This window comes from Thunnus thynnus, chromosome 9 (assembly GCF_963924715.1).
Source record: "Thunnus thynnus chromosome 9, fThuThy2.1, whole genome shotgun sequence".
Taxonomy (NCBI): Eukaryota; Metazoa; Chordata; class Actinopteri; order Scombriformes; family Scombridae; genus Thunnus; species Thunnus thynnus.
In genome coordinates this window covers 22,314,567-22,338,365 of record NC_089525.1, presented here as the reverse complement: position 1 = coordinate 22,338,365, position 23,799 = coordinate 22,314,567, and the positions used below count along the sequence as shown (strand labels likewise).

General features: G+C 41.5%; 1 protein-coding gene and 1 long non-coding RNA gene across 9 annotated transcripts in view; one reads left to right on the top strand and one right to left on the bottom strand.

Moving 5' to 3' along the window:
• The window catches only part of LOC137189699 (uncharacterized), a 183,989-nt gene that overhangs the window by 13,033 nt on the left and 147,157 nt on the right, over positions 1 to 23,799 (bottom strand). Inside the window, exon 2 of one of the 2 annotated variants that reach the window (XR_010929709.1) lies at positions 11,386 to 11,527. This is a non-coding gene — a long non-coding RNA (uncharacterized lncRNA). Of the gene's footprint in view, positions 1 to 10,933; positions 11,528 to 23,799 lie in introns of those variants that run through there. The other variant, XR_010929707.1, reaches the window with a different exon arrangement.
• The window catches only part of diaph2 (diaphanous-related formin 2), a 381,473-nt gene that overhangs the window by 349,179 nt on the left and 8,495 nt on the right, over positions 1 to 23,799 (top strand). The window lies entirely within an intron of this gene.

The window sequence follows — 23,799 nt, the reverse complement described above, 5'->3', positions numbered from 1 at the left end:
CGTTCCTTGGCAGGCCAGCGGTTGACCTGATTTCTGTGTCACAGCGTGACTCACACAGGTTATTTTTTAAGGAGACAGTGAGGTCAGCATGAAAGCAAAGCCACAGATATGTCGCTTGAATTTCATTCCATACAGATTCCAGCTGTAGCATAGCTGAATATGCATGCAAACTCACACATACAACACATATGTCAACACATATATAACATTGTGTGTTGGCTAAATATAGCATTCCATCACAGTAAATATGCAACCATCATACATTATGATTAGTGAGAGAGCATGTAAAATCATTTATGGTCTGCAATATTAAAGTCTCCAACATGGTAGGACTCTTTCTTCACTCCTGATGCCGCCATTAATATGTTTACGATGGTGGCAACAGTCTGTCTGAGAAATTGATTTTTCTTTGCCAATTGTAAAAGTTTTATGACAGTCAATATGGCTGAAGAAGCAGCCCTTTCATTATTTTACTGGATCTGCTGCTAGCTGAATAGATGGTTCCTGCTTATAAACCTTGAATAATTGAACAGGGGAATCAGTCAATGAGGGAGGGAGAGGCACAAGGTCTTGATGGCTTGATGGCCGAGATGACAGCTTGTGAAAGAGAAAGACAGCAGACTGATTAGCCAATGTGTCATATTGCTTTATCGCTGCCTGTACACTATGAGCTCTCATCTCTTTTTCGTCCTCTTCCTTTCACTCATCCCCTTCCTTTGTATATTACTCCCCTTACTTGCTCATTCTCTCCCTTTTTCTCTTCCCTTTTTATTGTTTCTCACCCGCACCTCCACCTCTTTACTCTTCTATTATGTCAATTTATTCCTTATCATCTTACTTTGCCCCATTCCTCAGTTTTCTCCTTTTCAACCTTAATGCCCTGTTTTCTTTAGATGCTTTATTTTTCCTCACATCCTGTCTCCATCCATCCCTATGACCCTGTGTCACTCCAGGCAGAATTATTACTCTTGGATGGAACATTGGCTCAGTGGCGCCGTACTCTGCTCTCTCCGCCCGCATTATCCATTTATGGAGTATCCCCTTTTGTGGTGAGCCATCTTCCTATAGCCCAGTAATGATAGGAGTCTTGGCGACCCTGTGCATTTGCACTGTAATATAAGACATTCTCATTAGTGCAAGGATTGTGCTCTCTCCCATGTCCATTACATTAATTGCTACACATCACTGCCTGCCATGCCCTCAGTATTCTGTTACATTGCTGGCATTCTCCGTCCTGCATCACCTAACCGTGGCCCTCAATCGCTTTGCCCAGGAAGGTGAGAAAGGTAATTAAAATATGTTATATGTAGAATTTGATAAGATGTTTTTAGTCCAAAAATCTCAAGGAGATAATCTGACCAGTTTGTTTGTGTTTTGTTACTTGAGTGGATGCCAATGAATGAAAAATTGTTTTCAGATCAAATAAATTGAAGCCAAGTGCCCTTCCACCTCCGCACCGTCCCTCTGTTGTCAGTCATCTCTCCTCATAATAGGGAAGCAGGCCGCTACCATAATTGCTTTGATGGTCCAGCCTGAACAAATCACTTCTGGGTATAAAGAGAGGCCTTGGAGATGGCAGTCAGAGAGAAAAGGTGCGAATGAATTAAAGCACTTTGCGTTCCTCTGGGGCATGTGGCCCAGATTTTTCTTCAAAGAAAAAATATAAGGAAAGGAGGAAGGAGTGTGGGGGTGGGGTGTGCCTCTTTCCTTCTAGAATAAATGGCAGTAAAAGCAATAATACACATCCAGCCTCCATTATGCCAAAATGGGGAGCTTTTTCAGGGAAGACACAATGGCACTGACATAGTTAACTGGCAGGTGGAGAAAGGAGGATTTCACTGGAAATAATCTGATTTTGAACGGGGCTCCCATCTATGGGAGAACCTCTAGTCAGGCCTTTTGTGAAGGAACAAAAGTTTGGCCCTTTGGAAGCAAAGCTTTGAATGTTTCAGTAGAGCTTGGTGAATGGGCCATGTGGATGTCCCAAGGCCCTCACTGCTGAGGACTGCAACAGGCAAACGTCAGCAGGGTCTTGTGCGGCACTACGCTGCTTCCTGTAGATCTGACAATTTCAGAACCAGCTCACTTTTTTCTTCCTCTCGTCTTTATGTTCTTCAACCTTGATCCAAAGAGATGTTTTACTGCTTTGTTCGTATTAGTTACTTGTACTACTGGAGCTATATTCATACTGAGGCTGGAAATCAGTCATTTGCAGATTACCCACCGAATGAATAAGCATGAACTTGGGGTATTATGTCTACTCAGCTGTAGTAATCTCTGTGTATAAAAAAAAACTGCAGTCTTGTATATCTAGACTCATGGTTTGATCTGTAGAACAGCAGAGGTGACAGAGTTGGAGATATGGCTGGAAAGAGAGATAGTGAGTAAGCTTAGTGTAACAACACTGTTCATATCAAAAAAAAAGTTGTGAAACATTCCTTTGAAATTACATTTTGCTGCCAAACAATAGTATGGTAGATTTAAGACAAAACTTTTCTGTGACTAACTGATGTGCACATGATTCAGTTATTACCCTATTTTTGAAGCAGAGGAGGGTTGTTGAATAGATGGTTCCTTTAGCTGGTGGGTGACTGAGTGGAATCTGCTGTTTTCGGTAAAAGTTCAATTATGACTGCACACTGCACAGGGTGAGTTGTCATGATTGTGACACAAAAGCAGTAGGGCTATTTGACTAATCCTCCTACAACTCCACAAAACCTCCAGGGGTCACAAGCCCCCAAAACAAGGCTCCATGGGTGTCTGGAACATCATTCTTTCCCAATGGCCTTGTCTTTTTTTTTTTTTTTTTCCCATGCAGCTCAAGGCACGCCCCTTGTTAGTTCCACCCTGATCCTTTTGCTTCTCTTTCATTCACCCTCCAACGCAGTCTGCATCCTCCCAACTCCTTCCTATCAAACCAAATCTTTGACCCCCTTTTTTGGAGGGTATTGCTTTTCTTTGTGGTTGACAGCCCATTACAATTCTTCAGAGCTCCAGGTGCGGCTCTATTGCAAAGGAATCATCGGTCCACAAAAATGCAGACAGTCGATTGTATCAAACAGATAATACTTATAACTTTGGATCTGTGAAGAGGAAACATATTAAACCTGTCAAATATTTGTGTGTCATCTGCTGATAAGTACATTTAAAAACAAAGATAATGAAAGCGGTATATTTTCCTCAAAAATAGTTTTGAAAGAACTCAACTTCAATGCCTTATTCTCCTTTTTTTATGGATTTCTTTTATGTCTGTCTTGACTATCACTTTCCGCATCAACCTATAAGGATGAGCGCTGGTTATAATTGCTTTTCATATAATCATTTTGCTGCTTTATTGTCGACAAGAGCACAGTTTTCCGTGTCAACTTGAGTTAAGCACATTCATCTTATGCACTCATTTGAAGAGTATTCTTTAACAGAAATGAAGTTGAACACATCCACATGCAACAAAGACCCACCATTATCGGTGTCGACTGGCTAATTAAGGAGTCTCTCTGACTTGTTACTTGCCAAGGAGTGCGCAGCGGGTCCGTAGCCATGTATCCAACCATGTGTTTCCGGGAAATGTCTAAGGCATTACTTCTGCCCTCCTTCCATCCATAATTAACCTCCCTCCATTCATAATTCAGATGTGTTCTTCACACATCTTCTGGTGATATGACATTATTTTGCAGTGGCTAAACAGACATTGTGACGCCCCCAGTGCATGGGCATGTGTGTGTCTGCCTGACACACTTTTGACTGTTGCGGCTCCACCCCTAGCCACAAGTGCAAGGTGGAAGACAAACCTGCCACCACTTCCTTTCTTTGTTATTTTACAACTGCAGGGTGGGTATACTGTAAACAAGCTTGTCCTTTCACTAAGAGGATTTATATTTTTAGTTTCTCCTGATATCCAGATGGTATGTGGCTTGAAATCATTAAATAATTAAATGAAATAATTACTACACATTTTTCATTTATGTAGCCACTTCAATTAATACCTAGTTCAAGGATTGACATGTATGCTGAAGGAAGAAACATGCTTTTACATATGTAGAGAACTCAAAACATGCTTTTATGAGTAATACATTTCCCTTTTCAAGAGCGGGCGTGTAGGAGAGAAAGCCATGGACTGAAGAAAGGAAAAGGAAATGATAGAGAAAAGGATGTATGATGGCGTCAGGCAATGAAGAAAGATCATGAGAGAGAAGAGCGGAGACTTAGACAGAGAGGGACAGAGAAGGAGAGTAAGCATCCCATTGCCAAAGCAGCACTCAATATTGTGTCCAGTCCTGAAGGATGTGACATATTTCTCCAGTCTTTGTTGGCTGTTTTAATCAGCTTACATATGTCCTGGATGAAAATTGAATTTGTCTGGAAGAGAGGAAGATACTATTGGCTCTGCCACTGCCTTTTGATTGTGCGTGTGTGTGTGTGTCTGTTTCTATGCACTTGCTTGTGAGTTTCTGTGTGTCTGTTTGTGTGTATCTGTGCGTGCGTGTGTATGTGTAAGCATTGTCCGCACCAGAGCCAAGCAATTCATAACAGCAATGGCTTGTGTTTCCCCCATACATCATTGTCAATGCAGCTCACCTCTGCAGTGCCAGCTTATTATGGCCAAGACCTAAACTCAGAGTGCACAAAAGACCCCCACTACCCTTTTCTAACCATTTGCCCTCTGGCATTCCGAAGTGTGTTTGTGTTGGTTACATGTATGAGACAGACATTTATAAATGTTTATAAAGCAGGTTTTACAGTATTGTTGAATTATATGCAATAGAACGTATGTTAAGACACTGAAGAAATGCAGCTGTCATTCAACATGTTACACATATCTTGCCATATGCTGCCTTACTCTGCTGTTGAGACAGCTGAGGATTGCACCCAGCTTCATCTTGGGTTTAAAATGACTACTTTATATGAAGGCGCACTCCATTAATCTCTCCGTCTACTGGGGGTTTTGACCAGTCTGTCTGGCACAGCTAGACATTTCTCTGAGGAGTTCATCCCTCAACAGATCGCCACTTTATGGATAGCATCTTTTTTATTATTTCGAGCCAGTGCAATTTTTTTTTTTTCTGCGGTTATGATTGATCACAAATATCACACAGTATGTTCCTGACTTGCAGCAGAGATTTTAAATAGGGAAGACTCATGCCTTTGAACCTCAGAGTGAGTCAAGCATTCTCTGAAAAGCAAGACCAAGATTATTCACTGTTTTCTATGATGTACTCTTGTCCGTTCTTTTGTTCATGGAAGTAGGGCATGTCAGGAGGAAAAAAGGGCAGCACGAGATACAGTAAGGATTCAGACATCTTGAGGAAAATCTCCTGCTTTAAGAGTAAAGAAATAAAGAAACAACTTTTATCAAAGAATATTCTCGTGGTCCACAACCACATTGCATCCAGATGTGTGATACATACAAGTATCCTGATACTATCTATGTGATTTTGTACTGTAGATTTCATCCTGGTACCAAATTAACACAGATCCCAGAGTAGGTCACAGTTGCTCACATTAACTAAATACAGTACCTGCTCTTTTTAGGTCACTTCATTTGCATGAGGGTGGTGTTTTGGGGGGGAAGGTTATAAGGCATTCTTGATTCAGATGCAAATGGGACAGTTATCAGCAGCCAGGACCTGATGAATAATGGGATGTACAAAATGCACGGCCCTGCATAAGGAAATGAAAGAGCGCCTCTTTTCTGCTCCACTGATTTCATTATAGACACTATTATTGGCTTAGAATGGCAACATCTATTATCTAGAGTCAGAATGTGACCATTTTCTTTTTTTTTCTTTTTTTTTTTTGATGCAGACAGTCTTTTACTACTGTCAGACCTCATCAAATATTGCTGCCCCAGATAGGGCAACAGGCACAATGTGTAGAGTGGGGGCCTTCAGGCAGTGGTCAGATATAGGAACTGTTAATGTCTCTTTAGCCTTGAGATGGAGCTCTAGCCTGATGACAGTCACTCATGCTACCAACTTTCTTATTTTAGTACCACAACGTAGTTGTAACAGTTTTGTGTTGCTCTCCAACAAGGCCAGCAGCTGTACATATACTTGAGTGGTACAGTGTGAGCAGCTTATCATCTTTTATTAAGCAGCAGCCATAGTAAACACATTCTGGATGGTCTCCTCGTCTACCAAAAACACATCATACTGCTTAATTAATATATAATATTTATATGCAGTTTGTATTTTATGATATGTAACTATCACTAAAACTGGCAAAATTGAGAAACACCAGATCACACATTTCCCAGTAGAAAATGCTATAAAGGTTTTTTTTTTTTTTTTTTGAGCTACATAGTTGGTTGAAGACTGTTAGACAGCTGAATGTGAGCAACAATGACAAGATACAACATGTTATTACATACAAGTGTTCAATACGCACATCCTCTTTGAAGTGCAGTGTTGTACCTGCCAAACTGAATTGCCTGTAATACAGGGACTAAAAAAAGTGAAAAGTAGATCATTTGGAGTGCAGGATCTAAGAATAGAGGAGAGCCTGTGGCAGAGGGCTGAGGGAACAGGAAGGCAGACGGATTGGCTGTGAATAAGACTCACTGACAATGTGATAACACTGTGACTAACCTCTTGGGATGTGTAATGTGTTTCTTTACTTTAGCTAATGCTACCCTCTGACTTTCCCACAGAATTTCATGACATACTAATTCTGAAGTATTTTATAGAGAATAACCACAGATTAGATTTGGCGGTTTACTGTACGCCATGGGTATGAGTGTAATGCAGTGTTTCAGTTACAGTTTCACATAACAGATGCTATTAATGAGTGACATGATATGATTGGTACATGTCCACACTGCATGTCCCTATGAGAGAATATGTTGCCATTATACTCCAAATGAGGATGGTAATGTGTTTTCTTCTTGGCTTTAGGATTGTTACTAAGATGCATAATCATAAAATCAGCACAACCTAAAAGGGAAGTTGGTTGTTTTTAATGCCGCTTCCTGCTCTCAAATTTTACATTTTGCCATACAGTATAGTCAGTCCCAGTCTGATTTTTTTTTTTTACAGAATTGTGCTGGCTCAGTATGCAGGTACTATGAAAAACCAAATTCTTAATTTGGGTGTGTGCCTGAGAATTTCTAAGAACCCTTGTTTTAGACAAAAGACAAAAGGTAGATCTTAGACAGCCTTGCCTTCCTATATCCCAAGAGACTATCTTGCTACCCCAAATGCATGTGATTACAGTACACCTCCAGTCTAATCCCTAAATTGCCCCACGACGATTGCTATCTGTCTTGCAAAAATTGAGTAAGCTGGTAAGGTGGCTAAGGAACAAAGTGGATAACAATATCTTTGCCAGGCACAGCATAGGACAGACACTTTTATCGGCGGGCCCCTGCATGTTGTGGGGTTAAGCAAATTGGTTCTGCTTTCAGTGAAGCGCAGTGTAGTTTAGGTACCTTATAAAAGGTTTTACGATGCCTCTTGCCAACCGGGTAGAAACATTCTTTTCTTCACAAAAATATCTGGCTTTGGTTAGATTATGTCTGTTTCTATTCCTGTGCTTGGTGTGTTGGGGCTCAATTCGCCAGGCCCTTCACCTCTCAGAGCTTAGCCTTAATCTGGCCCGGATAAAGACAGGAGTGATTATCACAACGTTATATGCTCAGAAGCCTTTATTTATTTATTTTTTTAATGTCTTTGACTCTTTTCAATATGTCATATGGATGACAGAGTCAGAGGTTATGTTTTGTTTTGGTTTTTTTCTTTTCTTTAAGAGGATAACATAATCTGAGAGTATGGGGAGACAACAGCTAATTTTAGTATCTAAGAATTCCCCTTTTAATTGTGTTGTATTCATGGTTTTTTTATAGTAAGTTGCAGTCAGAATTTGTTTGGTTTTGACGTAAATGGGATATAATTTAGCTGTTAACAGGATCATCATAGGAGAGCCACAAAGGGGGAACACTTGCATTTGTTCAATTAACTGATCAATTTTTGTAATTCCAAACAAAGAAACCATGTAGTGCTTCATGTTTCATAATGAAATGTCTTGTTCCCTGTGACAGTTACGGCTTTTTTTAAAATGTCTCCAAAAGTGTTTAGCTTTTAGTAGATTAATTACATTCCTTGTTGGAACCTTGCACTCCTTACTTCCTCTTTGCTTTACTGTCATCTCCAAGAAACCTTCAGGCACCTTCTCCCCCACATGCACACAGACAGACACACACCATCCCCTCTCCTCCTCTGGTCCTGTATGTAGTCCAAGTGATTGGATGAATACGTTGTGCCATCCCATATGGTGGGCTGTCCTGCTTGATCTGATCACAGTGGTGAATGAAGGAGCCCATGAGTCACCACCGGTTTGTTCTGCCGCACTTGTCACGCTCTGCTGTCGCACACTTCCCTCTCTCCCTCCGTCCATCCTGCCAGCCAACAGACGCCATGCCTTTTAGATTCTCTCGCCCTGTCGTTCACTGTCTCCCTCTCTCATGCACACGATAACTGCGATCTCTCATGTGCCCCCTTCGTGCTTCTCCTCCTTTTTCTTCCTCTATCACCCTCTCCCCTTCCCTCTCTTTTCTTTCTCTCTACCTCCCTAGATGAGGTTAAAATCTGCGTCCTGTTCTCTGACAGACTAAACGTCAGTATGTTCCCCAAGCTCTCGACTTCCCTCACAGTCTGTGCCAACATCATTGTCATTTATAAACATTTTATGCCAGCTCTGTAGGGTAATGGCTAATTTCTCCCACCACACGGCTGTTCATTAAAAGTTGATTTTCTGTCAAAATGTATCCCAATCAAATTAGCTGCAGCTACTTGGACAACTTTGGTTTACCTCACTGTGTGTCTAAGTTGTTCACTCTGATGCATCCATGGTTTATATATTTAATCAGTAAAGATGCTCATGTATTTGCGTGAAAAGAGCTAGTCTCATTTGAGAATATATTACCCGTTTAAATAAGCGATAAAGCACGACAAGATGTCTTGATATAAGAAAGTAATAGACGAGATTGAGGTGATGGTTTTCACAGCGCATAATAGAGTTTCCTCCACCAACTCTATTATTTTCCTGGATCAGGACACCTCAGTGGTCAATATTGTAATTAACGTTACACCGTTGCCACTTATCAAAGAAAATAAAAGAGAAGGTTGTATTTAATTAACTGAAGACAAATAAAAGGTTCAGGGAGATATTTATTAAGGAACATGCCTGTCTGATTCAACAATGGACGAGGGCAACACCAGACTTGTGAATTTCTAAAGAGGTTGGAAAAGTCTGATGGTGACTCAGAAGCTGGAACCAGGCTTTTACATTAGACCAGTGTTTTTTGCATCATTGTTAATCACTGTATGTCCATGTGTTCTCCTTCCACACTATTAGATCATGCTGTCTCGTGTCTTTTATTTGTTCCAGTGCAGCTTTACACACAAAATTGCACATATGCACACAAACAAACTTCTACTCGCAGGTGGAAATGATTGACAGCAGATGGATAAGCACAGGGAAACCTGGTGAGATTCATCAATTTGGGTCTAGGGTGTGTGTGATGGTCAGCTACAGGGGGTTGGTGCTCAAAGTACTTAGATGCTACTTGTGTTGTTCAATATTGGGCAAATCGATGCATATCCAACAGGTTCATCACTCCACACATTCTCATATGAGCACTGGGTGTAAAAATAGCCCCTCATTCCAAGAGTTCAGACTCTCTATTCACCACTGTTTCCCAATAACATTAAAAAGCCTTTTCATGTTTGCCAATTTTTTCTCTTCCTTGATGCCTTTCACCAACCCTCCTCTTATCCATAACATTCTCTAGTTTTCTTGCTTTTATTTATGTTCCTTTCAGTATTATTTTTCTGAAAAGGAAAATCAATAAACTCTTTTTCTCAACCATGAGAAACAGCACTTACAATAGGTCTGGAGTGGTGTTTTCTGTTTGGATTCAAAGTTCTCTCTTCTTCTTTTTTTTCCATTTGAGTTAGTGAAAGTGTGTGTGCACATGTTCTTTGTCTAATTATCTACTTCTGTCATGTCTCCACAAAGAAACCACTGGTTGCTTGAGTGGCTGATATCATTGCCATAGAACAACTGCACTGGCAATAGCATTAGCGGTGTCTAAATTACTGCTCTCTGAAGTACCGGCTGCTTTACCATCATTAGCATGGTCATTACATAGATTGGTGAAGGAAGGGTGCTGAGGCCCTGGCAGGAGACCAGCTGAGTGTTCCTCAGGCTGGCAGGGTCATTCAGGAAGTGTAGTCTCTTTCCGCCACACACAACACCCCCCTCCGAGTATTTCTCCAGTGAGACCTGGCTGCCGCTTGCAGAAAAGCTGGAGATCAGGTGTGTGAGGGTGTGTGTGTGTCCACGTACTCTTACTATCTTTGGGAGGCCCAAATATGCTCATGATGGTATTAGGAGTAGAGGAAAATGGGGAGTTGGTTTTTTTTTTGATCAAAGTATATTCAGGTTATTTCTTGGGTAGTGGTTAGGTTTAGAGGATTTGACTCAAAAATACATGTTTGGTCCTCAGAGGCATAGGACAAGTGTGTGTGTGTGTGTGTGTGTGTGTGTGTGTGTGTGTAGAGGAGGAGGAAGGAAGTGAAGGGCGGTTGGAGTTATTAGTCCAAAATCTCACCTAGGGCACCAAATGCCAGCCCTGGAGGCAGTGAGCAATCATTCCACTAAGACTGCTGCCACTTCTATCAAATAACTCAACCTTTCATGAAAGAGTAGTGACCCACTCGTCCTGTCGTCTTCCGTTACACGACTACACACACAGCGGTAATGTGACCTCTGCCTATAAAATTACTTAGTTAACAAAGGTGAAGGAACTGTTAATTGATGCCAAATTCCATCCAATGCAGCACGAATGACATTTCACTGAACATGAGCAGAGTTATGAGTTTAAAAACACACGTCTGAGTGTGAAAGTGAGAGTGAGAATGATAAAAAAAAATAAAAATAAGGTGCAGCTCTTTATTTAGTCAATTACAGGATGGATATGAGAGTGAGCCAGCACAAATCCATACAAAGCTACATCAAGAACAGGGGTTGGAGTGGAGAGGGTTCACCTTGCCAGTAACATGACATTTTCCATCAGCAATAATGCAAGCTTAACTCGGCTCAGAAGAGCATCTGGTGCAAATTGGACATAGTTGCTCTTTAGCATCAATCCATGAATGATAGGCTTTCTATTTATACCTCACTCCAGTGTAATAATGATGCAGAGTCTGTTGACACGACGGCCCATTATTTACACAAGATGAACAGAATGTGGATTTACTTTAAAAGTATATGACAAGAATAACTATGGTGGGAAAACTGTGCTTGTGTGTGTTTTGCACACATGCGTGCATATGTACATGCACCTGACTTTGTTGTTGTCCATATGCATGTGTATGGATCTGCATGTACCTGTGCATGTGTGTGCATGCGCTACCAGGGTGTGTGTCGTCGGGGGCCACTGAGGAGGAGCATGTTAACCAGAGGAGCAGCCGGTCCACCAGATGTTGCTATTCCCACTAGGCTTGTCACAAGTGGACCTTTACTTCTCTCCCTGCAGTACACACAAACACACACACACACACACACACACATACAGAATTGCCTCAGCAGACTATACATAGTACATGCACAGAAACACAGAATGGGAACTGAGTTTATGCTGTTGCCACTTTAGAACTGCATAGATACTCTGCAATGAGGATCTTCTTCAAAGGGAGCTTTACTGAATAACATGTAAACCCACCTGGCCTCAGTGATAAGGCTTTTTTTTTTCTTTCAACCTACGTATTGTAGATAGTGTCCTTAGAAAATCTAAAGCATTTCTTCACATTGCTCAAGAGTGTATTGTAAATGTGTTTGACTGAGTATTCTCAGAGTCAGAGGCATTCTTCACATACTCTCAATGTGTTTGGAATGTGCAGTGTTTTCAGCGAGAAACTGTCTCTTTCGAAGCCGTGCACACAGAACAGCACTTTTGATAGTCAGTGCCATTTCCCAATGCCAGTGGTTTATTTGTTCCCCTGTGCTTGGTGTAGTGGACTCATTCTCATCTTCATATACCATGGTTGAGTGCCTTTCATGGTGCCATGATCCTAGGTAGAGGATGTGGCCATTTGGAAATGTCATGAGAAAGGTCGAGACCATCATCACGGACCAGTTCAACAAGCTGATTTATGAGGTTCTTGCAAATGAAATACGGTACGGGGCTAGTGGAACAAGCAGGCACCTATAGGCACCCCAAAGGTCACCTAACTTAATTTCAATTAGGCCTAGGGGAGGCCAGGTAAATACGTCTCTGGTGGAAAGACTGCTGAGGAAATGGATTTACTTGTAATGACATTGTGTTTATGGGGATTAAGATAAGGCTAATCAGTTGAAAAAGGTGGCTATGTTAGTACAGTATTGATTGAAGAGTTTAGGAAAGAGATGCCAAATGAAATAATCATTCCACTGAATTCCACACCACAAGCGCTGCGCATTGTTTATTTACAGAGGGATAAAAAATGCAAGTCTCAGTACTTCCTCCACTCCCTATCAATCACGCTGAATTGTGCTGTACTGAATACCATCAATTACTGTTTTCTGTTTGACACATGCAACACAAATTCTGATTAGCCAACAATTCTCCAGAAATAGCAGCATTGTAAAGAACAAATGGCTTGACATTTTAAATATATAAGGCAAAGTTTACCACCAAACCCAGCTCCCTTCATCCCACTTCCACATCCCTACATATGTGTCAAACACCCCCCCGCCCCCCCCAACCCACACACCCACCCACCCACACATACACACACACACACACACACACACACAAAACGCTTAAAATGAGTCATAAATTGCCAGCAAATGATTTCCTGCTCAGGGAGAATAACAGGGTCCCCACTCTGCCTTTGATTCAGGCTCCTTTTTCATCCCCTCTTTGTTTACCCATGCTGTCTAGCAGTTGCTCTGCTGGAATCCCTATTGATAGCCGTCTGACAAGGGGGCTGGGTGCCAAGCAGCCCAGAGGGGGTAGTGCAGTGTGCAGTTTGTGGTTGTTCATCATATGAATGTGTTTGAATGAATCTGTATGCCACTGTATGTATATCATATGTATTTTTTTTTCCTCATGTGTGCCACCGTGGTTCTGTCTGAGTCAGTGTCGTGTCTTCATAAACGCCAGTGAGTTGCCAGGTGTGTGTGTGTGTGCGTGTGCGTGTGCGTGTGTGTTATCTGTCTGTCTGTGCTGGGCACGTCTGTTTGTGTGCAGGCATGTGTTTGTGTGTCTTGTGAGGGTGATGTGGCACAGAGGTCACTTCTGTCAGATCCAATGTCCAGGCCCTTGCTGTGATGTGAAGGGCACTGTCAAGAGACAACCACGAGGCAGCGCAGGTACAGCTGCCCTCAGTGCTCTTTTTCCTCTGTGGCACTCACACACACACATACACACCGGCCTGAACACACAGACAAACACATCCATGCTCACTGTAAACTGACACACAGTGGTGGGAAAGCTCCCCCAGGGTGAAAGCCCCAGGATTGTACAGTCTCTTCAAAACAAATGCTACCACCTACTTGTTGACTACTTGTTGTTGATCTGTTTGCTGGTGACTAACTATGTGATGCTTCGTGGAAAATGGGAAGAAATGGGAAATGGGAGCTCTGGCATGTTCTGTTGCTTCACTGGGAGGATAGACACTCATATAAAACATGTCTACAGCCACATTCTGAAAAAGTAAAGGTTAAAAAAACAACACTAACCTGTGGGTGGATAAGACAGAATTTTAAAGATATATGCTGCAAGTTTGAACAGATGACCCCTTTAGAGTCCAGTTGTGTTTGAAGGAATTGGAAATCTGCCAAAAAGATGTTGATATTATAAAAACTGTTACAGAAAAACAAGTTCTGTTGTCAGATTGTGAGCGGAGTAAAAAATCACAAGATACAGTGGTGCAAAATGGTCTATAGTCACAGTCGTAAAATACAGCCGAATATGTAAAGCATTCTCGTGTTAGCCTGGGCAGAATATTATGTGTATTGTATTGTGTGTGTGTGTGTGTGTGTGTGTGTGTGTAGTATGGGGTTTGTGTGTTAGTTTTTGTACTTTCTTCATTTATTAGTCTTAGAACTTTTCAGTGATTATATTTTTTGTAAATTGTCATTTTTTTTGTTGGTCTTCACATTAAAAAAGACAAAAGACAGACTACAAATATAGCTTCTTTAGGATTAAGGGCCGGAGGAATGATTGTGTGTGTGTGTGTGTGGTCATCTGACTGCTATGTGTGTCTACACATCTATCTATCTCTTCACGTCTCTGTCAGTCTCTTTCTGTTGCTGTTCTCAAGCTGTATCCCTCCAGTGTACACTGTCCACACTGTAGGAGAGCAGCTCTGAAACTTTAATGCTAATTGATCCCAGTGAAGAAGTGTGGACACAGGTGTGTTGCCGCAGGCCCTGGATCTGACACGGATGCCAAGGGATTCTGGGTAACCAAGGGGCTTATCGGGCCACAGTAGAAAGTGCCACTAGCCAGGGCACAAGTGACCCAGTTCTTTTCTAATCAGCACAAGTTTGAAATGCAGTTTGTCTGTGTGTTTGTGTGTGTGTGTGTGCGTGCGTGTGTGTGTGTGTGCGTGTGCGTGCACATCAGTCAGGGAGAGAAAAGGCATAATAGGTCTTTGCAGCCAAATAGTCCCAAAAAAAGAAGGAAATCTGAAGCTAAAAGTTTGTTCAGTGCATTCATGTCAGTTGTTCAAACTTCCGAACAGGCATATTAGCTAGTAGAACCTAAAGTAACCTCTTTATTTGGCATGTAATTTTTCACAACAACAAGAACCACAACTAGATGTTTCCTTCAGTTGAAATACAAGCACAATTTCCCAGTTTTTGAAAATATTTAGTTCACGTTATGGAAAAGGACCATAAGACAAGATAGAAAAGATCTTAGCGAGTGTAATGCTGCTATGTGTGTGCATGCTCAATATATTTAACTCATGTGCTCTATGTGTGTTAGTTTTTCAACAAGTATGGTAATTGTGAGCCTTTGAGCCCCGGGAAAACCCACATCTAAATCAGACTCAAGCTGCTGTGTAACTCCCAGATTTTCGCTCTAAGTTTGCAGTCTTGATTGCGTGGGGGTGGGCGGGTGGTTGCATGTATCCGTGTGCGTGTGTGTCAGTCTGGATGGAAAAGAGACTTAGCACTGCCAAGACGCAGGTGTGCGGATTAGGTGTGATCCCCTCTCGTATTCTCAGTAGTATATCTTATTTGATGGCTTTTTTGCCATGTAAATCTCATCAAAAACTAACTAACAATAGCACCACGTTGACAGACGCCCAAGCATCTGGCGAGCCACCACTCTGAATGTTCAAACTGCTGTGAACAACCTGTCTCCAGAAAGAGGGAAAATAACTGGGAAGGAAACTCAAGGAGTTTGTGTGTGCGCTTGCATGTAAGTGTTTGTGTTTTCTTGTGGGTGCTTGAAAGAGATGAGAGAAAGAAGGAGGGAGAGAGGGGTGGAAAGCGGCATGCTGATAGCCTCATAAATCATGAAACAGATAGTGCTGTATCTTAACCAGTGTTGAGCCAGGTGATGGCATGATGATGATCTGAATGCACCTCCGCTTCTCCTGTTTCAACTGCCTTCATTGACTTTGCTCCCTCATTCTGTTCAAAGATAGAGGAAGATAGAAAGAAGGAGCAAGGGAGAGAGGAGAGAAATAACTTTGCCCAGCACAGGCCCCATTAAAGTGTGATGAGTGGCCTCAGTGAGGGGCTCTGTGTACAGCACTTTATTCAGGAACGTTCACTTATTTATAGGTGTTGGAATTGTGTTGTTTGCTTGTTTTATTGAAAACCTTGTGGGTAAAGTGGCGGCAGGCCGCATGGCATGTGAGCGCCACATCTCTGGAGGGCATCCCTGCAGAAAAATCTTCCTCCTTGATGAATAAGTGAAGGCGACAGATTAATTTTTCATTCACACAGAATCCATTGTCGCTTGAGATGTTTGGTCTGTGGGTATGTGTAGTCAACCTGCAGGCGGTTAAAAAAAAAAAAAAAACCTACAACCTTGCTGGGATGTGAGCACACATGCTCAAACACACATAGGTGTAAGCACATAATGTATATATCCACGAAATCACACTTGCAGAAACACACTCACATGATCCATTCAAGTTGTGAACACCGTAGAGCTCTAATAGACAGTAACTGTCAGATGTAGTTAGATAGATGAATTTCTTTTTACTCTAGCACATGACTGCAATTGAGTTTATGGCACAGCATATACAACCTTGTTTTTAAAGGTGAATAAATTGCTTTCATTCTATCAAAGCTTTTTTTTTACCTCTGTACAGCTATAGAATTTTAATTAATTTCCTGTGAGAATAACCACAAAATACTGAAATAAATGGACAATTATGGAGGTTTTTTCAGCAAGCTATGGTGAAGTTTAAATGATGTGATGTAAAGGTTGAGAGAAGTTGCATTTCAGCTGCTTTTTTTTAGACAGTATGTCTATGTATGTTCTGCGTCTACCACCTCTACTTTAACTCTTGTACACCAAAACTCACGTTGACAGCCACACAGGCGATGCACAAGCAAAAACATGAAGGTAGCAAAGTGTAGCCCATCACAGGAAGGGTTGTGGTGTTTTGTGTACATGAGGGAGCATCTCTCAGTATGAATGATTTATATTAAAAGAGAAAGTGAAAAGTCGTTCTGGAAGCACACCCACCCTGTACCCCCCCATGCGAACAGAAGGGAGCATCTTCACATGGCCAAATGGGTCTGATGGTGATGGCATGGAGGAAAAGCGTAACGCTGCTCGCTTGCAGGGCCTTCTATGATCTCCACCACCACTCTCCGTGCGCTCTGGGACACATCAAAAAGGGGATTAATAAATAAATAACACACAACACCATGTTTTATTAACTTGGGTAAGGCTTCAGTGGTCCTAGAGAATCCTGAGATTGGATGGCGGCTTGGATTATTGCTGGAAAACTTGTAGAAGCTGTCTAACCAGTTGCAGATTTTAAGGAGAAAATTCTCTATTGAACCAGACTGTCTGTGACAAAACAGGAACTTCATGGTAAACTATCTAAACTATATCTCTAACTTCTAAACCTTAATCTGATGGATTTACTGTGAGAAGATTATTTAAGGACCGTGTGTGTTATAATTGCAAATAGCAATACTTCACTCAAAAATGTGAATCTTTGTAGGTGTTTGAATGAACGTACTTACAATGAACGTTTACATTTACCAGATGATTATTCTACAACATAATATAGAAGGGCTGCAACTAACAATTACTCTCATTATTAATTTTCAATTAACTGATTAATTTTTTGATATATAAAATGTCAGGAAATAGTGAAACAGTCCAGAAATTCAATATGCAATTATGTAAAACAAATAAAAGCATCAAATCAGCACATTTGAGGGAGCTGGAATAAACAAATGTTTGTCATTTTTGCTCAACCTATGACTTAAATGATTCAGCTCTCAAAGTTGTTAGGAATACATTTTCTGTTGATCGACTCATTGATTGTTTCTGCTACCATGGGGTGTAACAATAATAAGAAAAATAATAATATGAAAAAGACTCGAGCTGCGGTGGACAGTGCTGATCCCCTTCCTTGTACACTTGGATCGATGCACATATTGCAAACTCTTGGTCATAGAACAACCCTGTGGTTATATATTTTCTTTACCTGCTATCTGGTTTTGACAGAAATCCAACACTACTCCTAGAGATGGGGCTTTAGCTATTTTTTTTTGTTCACAGTGAGGGAGTTGTACTGCTTCCTTAACATGGCACAAACAAATGTTTGTTTCCATAACCCCCTTCTTGGAGTGAATGCAGGATGTTTTTATAGCCCAGCTTGTTCTATAAGTATTAATACTGTCAGCATGATGCCGAGATTCCACTTGTCATGTATTATCTCCACATTGCAAATGGATTAGTGTGTGCATGCGTGTCCGTGAGTGTGTGTGTGTGCACGTGCATAATTCTGCGCATGTGCTGCCAAACTTATTTGTGTTTCGGAGAAATATGTGTCTGAGCATTATGCACCTGTGAGCGTGCGTGTTTGTGTGTCATCTTGAGCGCACTGTGAAGGTGTCATTGTGGAGCCTAGGCCCTGTAAGCTGTCAGACAGTGAGAGATGCTGCACCTCTAAAGGGCATGCTTTCTGGGCCTTTCCTGTCTATTATAAGCCCTGCAACACTCATCAAGGCTGTTGCAGTGCACCTCCATGTCCCTCAAGCAGCCACAGAGAGAAGCCACCTTTCTAACTAGGAGAGCCCTTTCCTCTAAACTTCACATACCCTTGTCTTCCATTTTGACATGATAAACGCAAGCAGCAGTAATGAGGCGTCGGGTTGTCAGGGCATCCATTTTGTTTTGCTCAAATCTGAGTAGAAGCAAAGAATCCTAGCCTTTCTCCATTTTGAGACATCTAGTCCTTGCTCCTTCCGTGCCGCGGCTCCTCGCCAACCCCATGGCAACCTTAATTGTGATTCGTGCTCACTAATTTAGACCCACGCTTGAGATGTGAGATCCTGTGTGGGGGATATGGATTTATAGGAGATGATATATTAAACACAGTCTTTTTGATGACACTCAGAAGTGGTGACACTGCTGAAAGTGGTGCTAGCACTACAGCTAAGACAGGCTGCACTGAAGCTAGCCAAAGATTGAGATGTGTCGCTATCTCGCCATCTGTAACAGTCACGCCTGGCGTCGTCAGAAACAGATCGCCTTGATACCAGCCACATCAAATCTCCAGTTTGCCAAGCAAATAGAATAAAACAATCTATCGATCTTGCCCCACCTCTCTGTGTATCAACACAATCCATCTGTGTTTATCAGGCTATCTGGCTTCCTATCTTTTGTTGTCTGCAGGCGGGCATTCTTTTCTTTTCTTCTCTTTTATTTTCTTCCTTCCTCCTCCCACATCTGTTTGGTGATTCATCAGCCTATTTACCTTATCATGCTGCCAAACCATCCATTTACGTTCCCATCTGTCTGTCAAACTATATCTTAGCTTCCATTTGTCTAACTATCTCTCTGTCTACTCATTCACCTGTCAATCATGCGGCTTGCCTTGGCTCCTGCAGGTTCCATCCGCTCGTCTGGCTGATGCCGTCTCTGACCTCTTCAACTCAGATGAGTGTAGGATAAAGTAATTAGATTCTTATCACTTCATCAAAAGTTTTACATTGTATTAACAACAGTGCCATGTAATTATAGTAATAGAGTTATATCAGTTCCACAGTTGACATTAGGCTAAATATATGGACAGGGGATATTAATTCTTTATTGAAGAAGGATGACCTATTTTGATATTTGTTTTTGGAATTTGTTTTATTTAAGATTGTAAATATGGATCTAAAGTTTAGGCAGCATTTTTTTTTCCTGACTTCATACAACATGTTTTTGCAGAATATTATCTGTGATCTAGATAGCTCCCTCCACAGTATCCAAACGGAAGCAGGTCACTGCTTTGGCTCAGTCCAGTTCAGATCAAACCTCAGTGGAGCAAGCCAGACACTGATGTCAGTCTAGTCAGGGGGTCTGGCCCCCCACAGAGGCCCAATCAGTCTTATAGGATCAGTGACTGGCCCCCCTAGGCAACAGTGTGCCTTGGCCTGATGGATTACTCCCTCCCCTGGCTCAGGCCTGTGAAACCCGGGCTTCTGCTACAAGACCCATCTGTGCTTTCCGTGTCTCCTGCATGCCTTCTGGTCATAGTCTCGGGCTGCTGGTGAAGCCCCAAATCAGAAGTTGCAGTCTAGAGTGTATACTTGGACACCCTCCATACATAAAATCAACTATAGAGTTGTAAACAAAACAAGGAGTTCATGTTAAGATGTAGGGGAGAATTGTTCCTGCTCCCTGTGCTGCACATAATGTACTGTACTGCACCTCCTTATATCACCAGACCTCTAAGCCTATACTGGATACTTCTGTGTTGTGTTGCCAAGTCAAGGAGATAATATCAAAGTGTAAAGTAAACTCAAACAGCAAGCAAACAGGTGGGCAATGCTTAGAAGTTTCAGGAAATAATAAAATGTGTATTTTAAAAAGATTCTATGGCCTTTACAGACACACCGCGTTTCCTCAAATAGTGACCGGGGCCTTTGTTTACCTCAGCTGCAGAAGGTAGCAGGTTTGTATTAGAGGCAGGCCTCTTTTGTGGAAAACTCTTGACTTGCAAGGTGTTCCAATAAAGTAATGTAGGTTTTCCCTTCAATGAGCCTAATGCAATTTCTGTTTTATGTCAAATTGTTTTGGGGGTTTTTTTTCCACATGGTGGCAAGGGGTTCTCAGGACCTCTCAAATTATACAAGGGGTCCAGTACCCAAACAAATTTGAGAACCACTGTTCCAGAAGATATTTGTTTTCTTCCATGGTTATACTTAGGTTGGAGTCTGTCTCCTGAAACATTACTGCTGAGAGGAAAATCTTGAATGGGAGTTTTGCCTCAGGCGCTGATCAATCGTAAAAGTGTTTTCATATAACTGTTCATTTGGGCTGTGTGAGCCTCTGCTGCATCCCAGAATGCCAAGAGGCATTGTTCCGTGACTGAGGAATCAAGTCCAGCAGAGATATGTTAAGGAGATTTCTGAACCTGAGGGGCAAAATGAGGAATCGGTGCTACCAGTAGTCTGTCAGGCTTGTTGTTTTCAATCAAAAATCTAACAAATGTTAGCCGAGTTTCAAGGAGAACGATGGATTTTTTCTTTTTTGAGATTCCAACATAGATTCATGCGGAGCTTAAAGTGCATATAGTGCATACAGGTTTTTACATGCACACACGCAAAACCCCTTTTTCTTCTCTCCCGCTGTTTTGTGCCTAACAGAAACCTGTCAGAGCTTCCCTACTGAGAAGATACACCAGTACTTTTCTTCCCTCTGAAAAAATAAGCATTTTTATACAAACGTGCAGCGATTTCCTACTCTCCTGAAACATATTTTGTGCCAAGCAGTCAGAAGATATTACTCTCAGACCAAGCTCCTTTCAGCGGGGTTGTTAAGGGATAGTGCGCACTTTATGTTATATTTGGGAGCATGATGGAGAGACACGCTGCATTTATGCACAATACTGTATGTCTGACAAGAAGAGCATCCAGAGAAGAGATTGGGCTAGTTGCAATAAGGAAAGGAAAAGTGGTAAACATGGCCTGTAGCAAAAGAATCAGCCCTGATGCCATTTTTTTTTTGACTGACAGTGTACAGTCCAGTTTTTGTTAAAGGGAGTCTGGAACTTAAATGGAATCCAAAGGAGGGAAAGTCGTGAGATGCTGTTGGGGGAAAGAATGGCTGTATTCACTATCTGGGTCAGTCGCCGGTATTTCCAAGCATGCACATCACAGTACCCACTGAGATAGAGTGGTGATAGAGGCATGGAAAGATTAACCACATCCCTGCCCTGTCAAAACTGATTGCATGTGTTATGACCACCCTGCTCTCTGCAAACCTCTCCTCGTTACCGTTTATCTCAACAGACTGTCAGTTAAACTCACTTTACCTCCTAATTCTGTATACAAACTGTCAAGCAGGAACGCGAACTCGTATACATGCATGCCATATCTGAATACTATGAGATTTAGTGTCCGTCTCAAGTTAAAAAATTTGTTGCGAGTGTTTAGATTGCTTTTTTCTGTGTTTTAAAATCACAAGTGGCCAGACTTTTGTAGTAAACACCGGTGGTAATGTCAGTAATAAGGGGGATTAAGGGGGAAAATTGAAAAGTAGAGAAGACGGACGAGACAGTGTGTACAAGCAAGAGAGAAACAGAGTGTGGGTGTCAGTATCTTGCCTCAGCATGTTTATCCAGGCCTGTCTTAGGCATTTCCCTCTGTCATGCCATTCTGATCGCTTCTGCCTGCTATGGCACACTGACAAAACACACCATAACATATCAGGCACCGGATTCCAGCCCCCTCACTCTCAGATCTTCTGACATTCGCACATTCAATTCATTTAGGCGATACTAAATGTCTAAAGGTAATTCACAAGAACGTTTCACAGTAAATGCATTTTATCTACTATTATTAAACTTGAAAAGAGTCACAGATAACACTTTCTGTAAAAAAAACCCACATAGATTGTAACGCGGTGTAGCATGAGGCTTTGTGATTGGACTATGAGGATCACAGATGAAACAGGTTTATTACCCAGGGAATTTTTGAAAGTCATTCTGGGACATATAGGAAATCAATAACTGAAAATGTTGGTGTGGCAGAATGAGAGAAAGTGGATATATCAATAGAGTAAATTAGATAAAACATTTGATTAAAAAAACAGGTAATCAGTGATGGAGTCAGCTAAATAGCTTGTGTGCACCAAACACAGCAGCCTAAACATTGAAACGTGCTGTGTACGCAGTTTTAGTATTATTTTTCCTGGAGTGGGATTAGTGATGATAATGCTACATTTGAAAGCAGTGACATTTAAAATATTTTGCCATTAATGGAGGTCACTGAGATACATAGCTTATACCAAAAAACATTTGCAATGCAACCATTACTGTAGTTTAAAAAGTCACTTTTTTTGCTGTGTGTTTTGTTTTTTTTACTTAATTAGAGAAATTATGCCTCAAATCAAAATTGTCATGTTATTATTAAAAGAAGGATGACACTTGTTTTACTGTAAACTGTGATGAGCAACTTTTGAATGCATGTTGACATAAAACGTCAGTGAAAATTGTTTTAAATCAATATGCTTTTTTTTTCTGTTAAAAAAACACAAAAACAACAAGCCTAACATGTATAGTGCAGGAACAGGAAGACAGCTGGTTGTACTTTTAATCCTTTTATCTCCTACCATGCATTAGTTGGTATAAATTTCAGCTACTTGTTATAAATCAATGAGTGACTAACAACATCAGATAGAAAAGGGTCACTGACACACTTTCTCCTGTAAACCACTATCCCCATCGTCCTTCCCCCCCTTTTTTTTTACCCAGCTCTCCACAACTGAACTCACCTTTTCTTTAGCTGCACTATTTGTTTCCCTCCCCTGCTCCTTGTTTGGGGTGATTACTCTTACCACTGAACGAGGGGCTGTGTTTGCCACAACTGTAGTTTTGCTATACCTGGCCCATAACTTTCAGTAGGAAGAAATAGCTTCTCTCCCTCTGCATCCCATTTATACACCGTATCTTGTTTCTGTGTAGGGAGTTCCATTACTCTGTAGCTTGGAGGCTGGCAGAGCGGAAGGGGGAAGGGAGGTGGAGGAGATGAAAAGAGGTGATAGAAGGTTGCGGCTGTTGCTGGTGCTGCGCACGCTCTCTCCTAGTCGACAGTGAAGCAAACACAACATGTTGATGCGCAGAGAGCAGAGATTTAATCACCTTTATTATGTTTTAGCCCATTAAAATATGAAGTGCAGAGCGACACTTGGAGAGAATTAGACAAAGGGAGTGACATGTCAGAGAAATCATGTTCTTACTCACTTGTTTAGTGTAAAAAGCAGTGAATGCATGATTCGGAAAGATATAGCACAATAGATTCAGCTCCAGTCCTGCCTTATGATGCACCCTGTGTGCTTTCTGCAGCTATTTACACACACATGATTGGCGATTATGTGAACCTGACCTTGTTATTGTGGCCTTGATGAATGCGAGTGCCATGTTTAGATGTTAGCCCAGACTCTGATACTACCCAGATGATATTTAACTAACGCACCATAATCCCTCCAAAAGTCTTCCTGTTTATACTGGCCACTGAAAGGTAATTCCTCAAAGTATCCCATGCTGAAAGTGTTTTGATAGATGACTGGCAGCCTTTTGCTTCTTTTGCAGATCATAGAGCCCTATCATGATGTAATTC